The sequence below is a fragment of the Molothrus aeneus genome, chromosome 7, assembly GCF_037042795.1.
Source record: "Molothrus aeneus isolate 106 chromosome 7, BPBGC_Maene_1.0, whole genome shotgun sequence".
Classification (NCBI taxonomy): Eukaryota; Metazoa; Chordata; class Aves; order Passeriformes; family Icteridae; genus Molothrus; species Molothrus aeneus.
Window position 1 is genome coordinate 13,062,130 of NC_089652.1, and position 11,210 is coordinate 13,073,339.

Consider the following 11,210-nt stretch of genomic DNA (forward strand, 5'->3'; position numbering starts at 1 on the left):
CTGCAGGAGCCAGCCCTGCTCAGGGCCTCAGCAGCTGGAAGTGGTGCCAGCAGCAGCAGGAGCATTGAGGTGGAAGGGAAGCACAGGATGACATGTCCTCCCGTCAGGTGGGTCCTTTCCCGGTACATGGGAGCCATGCTGCCCTCTCTCTGCACAGTGATTCTGTCACCCCTCTTCTGCCACCCCTTACCTCACTCTTTTGGGGTCCCCATTGCAAAGCTGTCCAGGCTTTCTGTAGAGCCAGGAGGGGGTTTATTTTCACCAAAGTGTAAAATGTAACCAAAGAATTATAAAATGTTGCCATGTTCTTCGTGGTGGGCATTGCTATTACTTCCTTGTCTGCTTTTCTATCAGCATTCCTGATACTGGGTGCCAGTTCTCCTGAGCCATGGTATGGATTGACCTATGTATGCCATCTAGGCATCCACAAGTCACATTTTCATTAGTAAACAACACAGAGCCATAGTCTGGTTTTCACTACTGTTAAATTGTTGGTATGGCCCTGTCAGACAAACCCCAAATCCCGGGTGGGACCGAGGGCTAGTGGGTGCTCAAAGGCAGAGACATGGGTGCTGTTTTAGGAGATTGTGTGGGGAAAGATAAGAGATTTCAGTGGTGCGAGTTGTAAGCTGTGCTGAGCAGGCAGCCCCAGGAGGCTCCAGGTGTGTTTCTGTGTCCACATGAGCACTGCCAACTCTGCCACACGGTGCCATTCCCTCCAGCAGCTGCATTCAGGCTCTCCTGATGACCACAGCTGTCTGTGAGGGGAGCGCCAGGAGATCACAGGAACTGTGTCATTGTGACCAGGTATACCAAAATTAACTGATCTGCAGTGTGAGAGGTAGCTGCTCTGCTTTCTGAATGCAGCCCCAACAGCAACAGCTGGGCCACCTCAGCTTGGAGCCTCAGATGTCCAACATGGCGCTTCCAGGCGTCAGCTGTGCCAGCTGGGATGGCCGCCAGGCTGGGCAGGCCTCCTCCTTCCCCTGCCACTGCCTGCACTGGGTGTTCCTGGCAGCAAGAACTACTCACATGCTCCAGAAGGAAGCTGAGCTGCAGCAGTGGGCAGGTGAAAGAAACATCCAGAGGTTGAGCAATTCTGTTCAGCCCCTCAGCAAAAGACCAGCCCCTGGGGAGGTGCTGCCTGACAAACTTAAGGAGGGCAGCTTTCTCTTTGACATTAGTGGAGTTACTTATAGAGAGATCAAGAGGAGAATGTGCCCCTAATTAATCAGAAATCACTGTCAGTGAGTCACTATGTCAAAAGGATTTTGGCCAATTATCCTTCACTTTTCAGAAGTGTCCTACGTCTACATAGGGAAGAACTTTCCTGGAAGCTGCTTAAACAAATGAAAAGTAGTCAACAGCTCTGAGAAAATTGCTTATATGTTTGTGTCAATTTAATAGAGAAATGTACACTGAGATTTAAATGCCTTACTGATTTTTGTATATATATATTATTTTTACAGAAGAGAAAGGGAGGAAGAGGACAAAACATTCAGAGAAAACCTCAGCTCAAGTTTGATTTTGAGTAGAGCAAGATGCTATGAGGATCTGTATGGTCAAGAACTGTATGAGGATGTGGAAGAGCCAGATTGTACCCATGCCACTGCAGATATTTTAGGTAAATATAAATAGCATAAGTACAGAATGCCCATGGAATTCACTTGCTCCAGGGCTCTAGCAGACACACAAAAAGGTGTTAATATCTGTGCAGACATTTTGCCTGGGTGATTCTGCTGTGAAAGCCTAATGCTGGATTCTGCTTTCCATGGGGAGACTAGAGATGGTACACTTAACAGAAGTTCGGGCATTCACAATAAGCAGTGGGGAAAGGGTTTCTACTGACAGTAGCCAAGCTCAAGAGGATGGTTTCAACTGTCATTTGTTAATTACTGAATTGTATTCTAAATCCACTTTCTAGGCATTTACAGCCTAGTCTGCAGGGGACTTGAGTTGACTTTGGCATCAAGTTGGGAACAGCATCTCTCCTTGACCAAAACCAATTCCATGTAACTCTAGCCATAGGTGCAATACCCTTTGTTATAAGTACAGCAACTAATTTTTCAGTAAGGCCTAGAAAAATTAAATTTTTCTTTGTGTTGATTTGTCTGAAAGGGATTTGTAACTGGTTTCAGAAAAATCCAGTAAAAGGATGTGACCCTCAGACTGTGCCATAATTTTTATCCATCTCATTATGGTGCCAATTGTCTTACAGTGTGATGGGACTGAAAACAAGGAGAGTCTGATGCCAGAATCACTTTATGAAGTTTTTTCTTTTGCTTTGTTTGGTGAAGAATTATGGCTGGTGAAAACACTTGATAGGTCAAGGATATTTATGGTTCTTCCTTTCTGATGATTCTGCCTTATGCCCCACAGCTGACCCAGAAGAAGTATTTGAAGTGGGACTAAACCACTTTCTGTACCACTTAAATTTAAGGCTCATTGATTGTAGCTGCTCTTAGCTATGCCTTGCATCTCCAGCTGTGGTGCAAGGGGATACAAACCTATTAGGAACCAGACTGGCATGTGTTTTGTGTGCTGGCAACTGTCAGAGTGGGCAGCTAGTCCCCATCAGCACCATCAGTGCTTTCTGTGTGACCCATATACACACATATGTATTTATAGACATGTGCACACACAGGTACTTAGGAATATTAAAGTTTTTATGTTCCCTCCTTACCTTTCTGGTGGTACCACAATCCTTAAGAACATTCTCCTACCCTACCCCTGTAGTTAAGCAATGTCAGTGAGGAGAGGAACAAAGCCCTCCTGAGTGTAATACAAGTGTGGTGTTAAGAAACCTTGTGTGTCAAGCCAGATACTCCTGTGCCTCTGTAAACCTGTCACTTTGGTCCAAATTCACAGTAGTATTCAATACCTAAATATTTTTATTGGTATTTGGAGTCTTTAGCCTCCCATTAACTTCCTAAACCAGGGATGATAGCATTCCTCTACCAGACAGGGGTACCTGCATTAAAGAAATTATCAGATTCCAAAGACACAGAGGCTACCGACTGATTTCCCTGGTCTCACCTGTCTGCTAATCTGTTTACACTGCCATGTCATTCCTGGTTTGTATTGCCTTCCATCAAGGTACATCCTGTTAAACACCAAGTTCTCCATAGCTGGCTGCCAAAGTGCCACAATGATTGCTTCAGTGGCAGCCAAGCCTCATCCCCAACGGGCTACAGCTGTGGAAAGCAGGTGAGCAGCATTGAAGCAATGAGAGCTGGAGTGCCCAGGGGCACTGACCAATCACCAAAGGGAACAGAGGGCACACAGGTGCAATGCATGAGGATACAAAAGGCTGGGCTAAAGAGTAAGGAGAGCAGATGCTTGTGGTCCTCTGGAGTGGTATGATGGTCCTCTGTACGGGTGGCTACCTGAAGCCTTCTGAAATGGTAAGGTGTTACTCTGTATGGGTTGGAGCTTTCAGAAATGGTATGGCAATACTCTGTGTATTGTGGCTGTCTCAACTGTGGCATGTGCTGTGACAAACTGCCAATACTGTAGGTGAAAGTATGGCTTGCTATGGTTCTCCCTTCTCCCTGCCTTGTTCTCTCTGCTGTGTTTTTTGTTGGAATTGTGTAATGCATCGCTCAGGGACAACCTGTAACCTGGGAAGGGCCAAGCATGTGCTTGTGAGTTGGTGAGCTCTCTGTCTCAGTCATGCTTACTTCCTGTCACGCAAAGACACGTGACTATCAGGGTGCATATGTATTCAGTCTTGGCTGAGGCCATGCTGATGTGATACTGATATGTATTTTGTGGTGCTAGTGCACCTCTGCTCAATCATTTGGAAAGGAAGCTGTGCTAAGAATTCTCTGTCAAAGGTGGCTGTGCAGATCAAACATTTTGAGGACAGGGCGAGTAATACTAAGAGTTGGGTTTTGGGGGTTTTTTTGGATTTTTTTTTTTTTTTTTTTTTTTTTTTTCTTTGGTAGGAAGCAGATATTTTTTGCTGTATCTTTGAATTTCTGTTGCCATAAAAGACAAAAAAGTACCATGGCTATGTAACTAACTGTGAGTTAATACACTGTGACCCACTTAAGAAAAAAAAAAGAGGGTATGTATGGAAGAGACTGTATGTGATACATCTTTGGGAGTGCTTAAGGACATCAGGGCAAACTCCAGTCTCTTCCTTTGAAGAGCTGTAAGGGTGCAGGTGTTAAAGCTTGTGGTCCATATATATTTAAGGAAAGAAAAAGGACTTTATTAGGTAGCAGTTATCCAATCTGATGCTTATGGAAAGAGAGATTGCTTTCAAAGAGATGAAGATGTTAAGTTCCAATGTGGCTGAGCAGATAGATTTTTGTGGAGCACTCTTCAGGGCTGAATGCAGAAAGAAATTGCTTTTTCTGAAGAGTCATCTCTAGCCTGGTGTCTGAACTAAATACCACTAAAGCTACTAGGTAGGTTTTCAACTTAAGTAGCACTTAAACTGCAACCTTAATTCTCAGTTGTGAGTGTGGACATCTTTTGATTCTGTGGTGGTTTGACAGGAAATGTGTTTTTTGGGATGCTGTGTTTTTGGCCAATGGATATTCAGACTTTAATATTGGCATTTAACCTGGCCATTGGGACATGGACACGCCTCTGAGAACACGGGGTTAAAAGCAGAGCTCTCCCCTGGGAGGGTTCTCTTGGGTTTCCGGCGGGAAAGAGTTCGGGTCTCTCCCCCGGCCCAGCTGCTGGCTGGGGAGGGGAAAGCCATGTGGCCGGGAGAGGTAGGCCTGAGCCCCGGGGTGGAAGGGTGGAAGAGAGAGAGAGCGGGAGCCATCGGGCAGCCCCCCCTGAGAGACACAGAGAGAGAGAGAGAGAGAGAGACACCGGGAGCCATTGAGAGACACAGAGAGAGAGAGAAAGAGAGCCGCTGCCTGGGACTGTAACCTTGAGACTGGATAAACATGGGCCTGCGCCGGCAGCACGGCTGGGACGGAGAAGGAGGGGGGTTCAGCCGGCCGCTTGTAGGAGCTTTTAACCCCTTTTTGGAGAATGAGAACTTTACAGAACATTGACCTTTCCTAGAAGATAGAGTGGAAGATGAGGAAGGAAATGGGCCAGTGTGAGAGAGGTCTGGGCGAGTGAGAGATAGTAGAAGAATAGAGAAGAATCCTAGTGGGAAGAGATGATGGAGTAGCTTTTGCTGGACTCTTTTTGTATAGCCATGGACAGAACCATGTTCCTTGTGATACAGAGACTGCATTCTAGGGGGAGGCAATGGCCTCAGAACCAAGAAGGTTCAGTGTTGATGCCCCTCGGCCCCAGGGGGTGAAAATATGGGGGGGACAGGTGTCCCAAAGGAGAGATGGACAGACCCATGTTCCTTGTGATACAGAGACTGCTCAGTGTTGATGCCCCTCGGCCCCAGGGGGTGAAAAATATGGGGGGGACAGGTGTCCCAAAGGAGAGATTGTGGGGACAGGTGTCCCAAAGGAGAGACTGTGCCTTTTTTGGATCGGGACAGAGCATCCTTAAAAGACAACCCTAGAAGCAGTTCTGGTCCATGTTCAGTGGTGAGAGCACTGGACATGAAAAGGAAGAAGTCACGATGGCAGATGTACTCCGGGCAGTGCCACGAGTGACACAGAAACACACGAGGCTTCAGCTGTGTTTCCAGGGGAAGCCCATGGCACAAGAAGGACTCCTCTCCTCTTGATGAACTGAGGATTGATTGTCTAAAAGGTGGTGCTGGACCGAGAGTTGGTGATTTGAGGAACCAAATGTATTGTGTTGGAAATTTGGTGGGGGGAGGAGGAAATGCACTTGTGAAGTTTTCATTTTCCCTGTGTGTGTGCTCCTTTTTATCTGTAGTTGTAGAGTAGTTAATAAAGTTCTGGTTCTTTTTCCCTAAGTAGGAGCCTGCTTTGCTTATTCCTGGTCACATCTCACAGCAGAAACCAGGGAGAAGGTATCTTCATGGGGGCACTGGCATTGTGCCAGTGTCAAACCATGACAGATTCATACAGAACTTTTTGTGTTTTGCCATACTACAAAAAATATATATTTTTTTAAAGGGCACCAACAAAAGTGGTAGAAGACAGCCAGTACAGTTTTAATACTTCTGTTGGCACCAATTCTTTTTGTCCCTTAAGTAGAAGGCTCCTGCTGTGGTTCTGCTCTTCCACATAGTTCTGATTTTAATAACAGGAAGAGGTATGTAGAGAACATAACATTTTCTGAAGGCGACCAGTCCATGCCTCAGCATTACAAATGTAGCAAATTAACAGCCTTCTCCAAGAACTGCTCCTTTGTCTGATGGCAGCCCAAAGTGCTTTATTTGCCACAAAACCATAGTTTATGAGTGATGTGCTGGTCAGATGTTACATGTACATTCATTTCAGTGATGGCAGTAGCAATGGAGACATTTTCCAAGCTTTACACAGACCTTTTCTTTCCATTTATTTTTTTTGAAAAATGAATTATCGGTTCATCTCAAGTACTTATTTGTTCCTCATCTAACTGTCCCCTGCCCCCTCCACAGCCGTTAAGCTGTGTGAAGTCTTTCCAACAAGACTTAGAAGCATGTGATATCCTCTTGGATTCATGTTTCATGTGGAATCTCAAGCTGAGAGAGGCCTCAGGATAGAGCCCTTACTGACAGGAGGGTGGCAAGGCAGTCAGGTTTGTGTAGGCATGCAGAAGTGAGGGACCAGGCCTTTCCAATATGTTTTTAATGGAACTAATAAATACAGCCATTGAATGAATAGAGCTGATTGATATGGGGAGTTCCTGGTTCTCCCCTTCCATCTGCAGTCTTTTCAGTAACAGAACAGAATAAAGAAGTTTAAAAGGAAATTGGGACATGTATTTTCAAAGAAACATTATACAAAATTGAAGCAAAATCCTGGATAAAAGAAAAATTGTTCTTTTGCTATAAAAAGCCTAGTAAGGTTTTTTCCATGTTCTTTCCACAGAAAAGAGTCAAATCCTCTCTTGCAGTTTCCAGTGAGCCAATGGAAGGTTCAGTAATGGAATAGCTAAAAAAAATTCAAAGTAGAAATTGTTTTTCATTATCATTTTCCTGACACGGAAAAACTTGCTAGGATAAATCAGCTGTCCCATTGCCTTAAAAAAATTAAAAAGGGGAAAAAAGAGAAAATGAGCTTTTGAGCTTTGAAATGTCTTGATGATAAATAGGGGCATTTCCAAAGGAAAATGCAGCCCTTGTCTAATTATGGAAAGGGGTCTGTGGCCACACAGCTCTGATCTCATTGCAGCATGCAGGATCAGGCAGTGAATTGTCTGCACTGGGTAGGATGTGAGTAGTCATGTCTTTGGGTAAAAGAATGCCTCCATCTCCACATATCTTCCCCCCATTAGCATCTTAACTCTGTATCCAGTTCTAAAAGATAGGAACAGGGATGATGGATGACATTGAGGATAACTAAACTGAAATCACAGTGGTAGATTCTGAAGCAGGGAGCTAAGCAGAGGAGTTAAAAATAGGTACATGACTAAAAATAAGTAATATCAATGTCTGCATACCACAAGCTTAAAAATAATAACAGGTGAAGGCAGAGTGTATGACCATGGAAGGAGAACTTGATGTAATAGGTGCTCCTCAAGAATGAGGGAGTGTTAAAATACAAGGGAATATTGTAACACTATAATATCTGGAGGAGGACATGTTAGGGCCTGGAGAGAAGGGTAGGAAGAGGACTCTGTAGCTGCTGGACCCTTCTATGTTGATAAGATTTTAGTAGATGAATAAAACCAGATAGTAACATATTTATCTATTAATGGCTGACCAGAAACAACTGAAGTTAGGAGTAAATAAAAGGGACCACAGCATTGCTGAGCAACCTCCTCTGTGTAAGCAGCATGCCAAAGAGTAGCTTTCAAGTATTCATAAAGGAAGAATTTTCTAATGAAAAGTACAAAATCAAATGGAGAAGTTAGTGAATAAGCTATGGAACTGCAAATAAGGATAGTCAAAGCCTTAGGTTGCACAAGGAAGTTTTTTCTGAGTAACTCATAGTGATCACAAATAGCATACAGTAGGTTTTAAACTCCAGATGAAACTCCAATGAGGGCTTCTCTACTTTCCCATGACGTACCCTCACTTTATGTGGAAATATTTTCTAAGATCTTCTTTCTCCTAGTGCTTTTTCTCTTCCTCAGACAAAGCTATTATGACAATAATCCAGCTGTTTTCTTGCTACCATGGGTATCTGCAGAAGACTCCCACATCACTCTGTGGGTGATAGTCCAGAATCCCTCAATTAAGTATCCTTGAGCTGCTTAATCTTATACCTTGCACATCCTGAAATGAAGGAATTAAATCTTGGAGGTGTAGAAGGCTACTCCACAAAGTTTAAGGTCAAATATTGGACCAGTTCTTTGTAGGAACAGATGTCCAAATGTCATGGAAAAGTTAAAAAAAAAAAAAAAGGCAAACCCTGTTTATTCATAGTCACACCAGAGATGATTTGCATTTGAAAAAATTATGTGGCATGGACCTGATGGACAATGGCTAATATTCTTGTTCCATAACTAGGTTAGTCTTGCTGGCTCTCCACTAAATCCCACCAATATCCACATTAAACTGCTGTAGTTCAGAACAGATTTTCTGCAACTCTCACTTCTCATTCTGCATCCTAAATAAATAGGTGCATGGTGTGCATCACATGAAGTGGACAGCAAAGCTGATCTCCAACCAGTCAATGAGAAAAGTGTATTTCAGGGTTAAACTCACTGATGTCAATGTAAGATTTCTCTTAACAGTGAGAGTGGACTCCACTCTGTTGTGAATGCTTGTGCTATTGATAGACTATTCTAGGATGATGAAGTTTTTTTCAAGAGCAGGAAAAGGAGTCAGGAAGAAAAGAGTAGTAGTAGCTTGAAAGAACACTTGATTCATTAACCCCCCTTCCCCAGTTCTTACTTCTTTGTTCTAGTGAACCATCTATTTAATCAGGGAGCGTTCATCAGATGAGTGGTTTTTGCAAACATAGGCACTTAGTTCACTGCTTGTCAGAAATTTGGCTATCAAATCTTGATAGTCTTCAAGATTTATTCCTCCTGGACAAACAAGCTGAAAACCTTGTGATAAAAGGAATCTTTGTGAGTAACCCATATAAAAACATAAGATTATCTTTAAGGAAGTGACTAAATTCCTTTCAAGTATTGCAAGTGAAATACACCTGAAGTGAATCTTCCAGTTAATGAATTTCTAGAATTTTGTTCCCTAGAACTCAGATCCAAAAAGCACCACTACAGCCAATGCTAGGGCTGTTTTTGTGCTGATCAGAATCATTGCATTGGCTTTACAGGCAACACACATGGGCTCTAAATGTCTGATTAAAATATGAGTGTTCAAATTTTTTTAAAATATTGGCAATATTTTCCACGTTTGCAAGGTGTGGCAGCATTTTTGCCATGATCACAAACATTTAAAATTAGATGGGTATTCAAAAGATGTCCCAGAGACTTGAGAAGTATAAAGTTTTTCATGGCAGTTTTATTTCTTCTTTTCTTTTGATTGCAGTTTTTGCAGCTTCTTGGTGCTTATTTGTGGTTTTCAGAAAGTTATGTAATTCATTTATAGAAGATAAACAATTAATTTGTTTAGACTGTGTTCAGTCTTATGTGTACTTAGTCCTCAGGCCTCCAGAGAATTTTTATGTTTCAGAAATAAAAATTCCTGTTAAAAAGTTAGGAATATGCTGCTATTTTTGACTTATTCCCCCACCATATAATTCAAATAATTTTCTCCTTTGCCCACCCACCATGTTTTGGAAAGAAAACTTTGCACAGTTGCATTACATATGACAGGGGAAAAAAGAATAGAGTAAATGTTCATTAAAAAAAAAATAAAAGAAAAAAGGGAAAAAGAATGTACAACCACACAAGTATGGAACTGGAGAAGAGAAGATGTAATCTCCAGTTCCAGAAAAACTTCCTGTTGCTAAAGAGGTGATTAATTGTGCTTGAAGATAAGCACACACTTATGTGCCTTGCAAATTTGGGGTTTAGGAGGAAATTGTGTGCTGAGTAAAACATCCTGATCTTATTTCTTGAAAGGTCTTCTTGTTTTTGAGATTGACTGTTCTGTCTGATGGGAGAATTGATAATCACAGAGCAAAATCGATCAAGGCTCTGGAGCAACTGATTACCAGCAAGTCAGCTGAAGCATATCCTGCACTGAGGACTAATTGATGGAGTTTTCCAGTTGCTAAGGGAGCTGCTGGAGGAGACTGAAACCCAGCATGTGTATTTCAGACTCTACTAGTACTGGGGCAGAAATTGGGAACAGATCCTTGTTCTTTATGGCCATCCATACTTGCAAATGTCGGGGTGCTAGAAAAATATTTATGGACAGATTCTTATTTACATTCTGGTATCTTTGTATAGCTGGGTAGTAGAGCTTTTATGTAAAATTTGGGGGGGCGGGGGAAGGGCACTGAATTATAAAGTGGTATTAATAGCTTTTCTGTAAATGTGACTCTGACCTCAAGTATTAGGAGCTCCAGAGTGAAAGAATAGCATTGTTAAAAGGTAACAGGGCAGAGAGGCTCAAATTCAGATACCGAATTGCTTTGCAGACATTAGGCATGCAAAAATACAAGGCAAAAACTTGTTAGGATGGGTAAGAGGTCTGATAAATAAAGACATTTGCCTCTAGGTAAATCAGTAGTTCTCCTGTAATCAACATATTGGTGTAAATTGATCCTGGAGCAAGATAGGACTCTAAGATAACTTCTCAAATAACTTCCCCTAATAGTGGAAGGATTGTCAGCTCACCACTGCAGCACAAGAGGATAAAAGGAGAATGCTTGAGAACTAATTAACAAGTTACCAGCTGAGAGGGTCTCATTATTTTGAAATGTAAATACTTCTGTTGATTAAATCTGGATCATTAACTCTGGTCTTTGATAGAGGAAGTTCCATCAGAAGTGAAAAATGAGGATGCAAGGAACTTTATGGTATTATTGAAATATCCGATCCTTTGGGAAGTGTCCCAAGAATGTCCAGAGAACTGAACATATTGGCTTTAATATTTGAACTATCCTGTGTTACTGGAGCTCTGAGAGGCTCCTGCTCTCGTCAGACTATGGACAAAGAAAGACATGACTTACACTGACCAGCAGCTACCAAACAGTTTAATGACAAAACAAATTCCTGTTTGGCAGGATCTTGGTAATGTTTCATGTAAATGTAAGCTCTAGCATAAACACACAAATTTCTGGTCAGATCCTTACCAT